Source organism: Nicotiana attenuata, unplaced genomic scaffold (assembly GCF_001879085.1).
Source record: "Nicotiana attenuata strain UT unplaced genomic scaffold, NIATTr2, whole genome shotgun sequence".
Classification (NCBI taxonomy): Eukaryota; Viridiplantae; Streptophyta; class Magnoliopsida; order Solanales; family Solanaceae; genus Nicotiana; species Nicotiana attenuata.
Window position 1 is genome coordinate 16,651 of NW_017677931.1, and position 2,775 is coordinate 19,425.

Below are 2,775 nucleotides of genomic sequence, written 5' to 3' on the forward strand. Positions count from 1 at the left end.
TTAAAATAGTGCCCATACAATAAAACCCGTTTAGTGTTATACTGCTTTTAATTGGAATTTTTACATTCCTATGCCACATAGAAAACCTTATTACCCTCAATGTTTAAGGTTTGACTTAATTACACTTTGTATACCAAATTACCAATTCTATACCATAGTGTATTTTAACCTAAAAAGCTAGCATCTTTACCTTGAGCAGTTTTTGTTAACATATTAAGTTATGCTGACCGTTATTATTTTGAACCAATACCCAAAACTTAGTCTCGCTTGAAAATATACATTGATGTTAGGAGATAAAACTAGATAAAAATATTTTTTTTTAGAATAAGTAAATATTTTTTTGTCTTTCCTTAGTAGATAAACAATTATCTCTTCTTCTGTTTTTGGTAACTATCCATTTTCTTAATTACCAAGTAAAAATTTACCAATCAATTTAACTGTCTCAGTCAACTCTATCTTTGCAGTTAATTACATAAATAAATTAAATCTACTCCGGTAATCAGAAACTTAAAGCACACATCTTAGGAAGGGTTTCTTCATGTTTCCTTCCTGCACTTACTATATATATTAAGAACTCATATATCAGCTAGCTTTGATCAAATAAAACGATATTATTGTAAAAATCTTAACTGCTCCTTCTACTCTTGCATTAAAAAGACATGTTATTTCTCTTTCTGTCTGTTCCATTTGTCTCTCTTAAATAATCTACAATTCATCTACAAATATCTACAACTGGGTATATTGAATTTTATATCCCAATTCCCCTTCGATTGTAGTTTAATTGGGATTTTCGACATAATTGCGTTTTTTGTAAAAGATTTGTAGAAGTTTTAGTCATTTTTTATTTGTGAAAACAGAAAACAAAGCATCTACAATTAGAATACAAATAATCTACAATTTATCTACAAAATATCTACAAACTGGGTACATTGAATTTTTATATCCCAATTCCCATTCAATTGTAGCATAATTGGGATTTTTGACATAATTGCGTTTTTTCAGAAGATTTGTAGAAGTTTTAGCCGTTTTTTATTTGTGAAAACAGAAAATAAAGCATCTACAATCAGAATACAAATAATCTACAACTTATCTATAATTTATCTACAATTTCTGCAATATGTCTTCTTCTTCTTCTTCTTCGAGTTTCAATCTGAAATTCAGTCAAAACCAAGTCTAATCTTCACCAAAACCCCTCAAAATTGAGATATAAACTCCAAACCATATTCCCGATTGTCACACCTCCTTTTTTACTTACACCCCCGGGAAGAGGAGTATAATAAAGGGAGTTTTTCTAATTAAAGGACAATCGAAACAGGATTATTATTAAAAGATTCAGAGTCGCCACTTGGGAGATTTATGGTGTCCCAAGTCACCGGTTTAAAATTCCGAATCGAGGAAAAGAATGACTCTATTTATGTCTGCGAACACAGAAATCCGGGTAAGGAATTCTGTTAACCCGGGAGAAGGTGTTAGGCATTCCCGAGTTCCGTGGTTCTAGCACGGTCGCTTTGATCATACTTGGCTTACTAAAATTATTTAATTACTGATTTTAGAACCTATGTGCATTTACTTCTTTCACCGCTTTTAATTGAGCAAATTATCTTGAAACGGGTTACGCGTACGTATACCCATTTGTTTGGCGCGTCAAAAATCATGTCACGCGAACGTGTCCACAATTAATAACGCTTCATGATTATTAAGAAAGTTGGGCCGAAGTTGCGCGAACGCATACTCCGGTTTTGTTTTTTAAAAATCGTAATTATGTTACGCGAACGTATACACAATCACAATGGTGTTTTAGGCGGCTCTAAAGTCTTTCTACGAATATTTGATTGTGAATCTAAGGAGGCCGGGCTAGGGGAGGATCTTAAATTAGTTCGAAATTTTACTGAGAATTCAACTTCTTTAACGTGAAAGCTATCACTGAGATCTTCAAACAACCTTGATTGTACTCACTGGCCCAAGGTGAGCCCAATTTCGGAGATTTGGAGTCATCACAAGCTGGGCTCAATATTGAGCCCTTGCAATATGCAAAAGGGACTGAAACAACAGAAAAATAATCATGGAGCTACCATATATGCCAAGTTATACAACACCCTTTAATGGATCAATGAACAATTGCACGAAAACTCTAACGATTTCACGACTTGACAACAATACGGAAGTCAATTTCGAAAATATACAGCATATGAATTTAAACATTCGAAGCCTTAGATTACTTGAAGTGCTGATATGCGATTCTTAATCAAGCTACACATGAACAAAACAACAGGGCCTCAACTATGAACTTAAACAACCAGTTCTATAGGCAACAATGAGCAATCAATGAACCTCTCAACGACTAAATTGAACTGAATTCACCTTAACATGGACAACTATCAAACCAACACATTTGAACCCAATTGTCTCCTGGATTCCCCAAAAAGTCAATACTAAGGCCCTCACCACAATCGATGGATGTCTTTACTCATTCAGATGCAAAGATGAATATGGAATATACTAGCACGATTTCCAACCCACATTATCATACAACTGCCTATGTACTAACCTTAACTATCATGTACAAGACAAATGCTAGTCAATAATCTAGAGTTCAGCCCAAAACCTCACATTAGTTCAATATTAAAGCACATCAAGGGTCCGGAAAGTTAACATAACAAACATCCTTACATTTAATACAGAAAAAAAAAAAACAAAGGCAAAACAAAAGAGAAGAAGCAGAGAAGCAATATTCCTTTCAGTTCTTCATTCATTCAAATTTTCAGTCACACATGG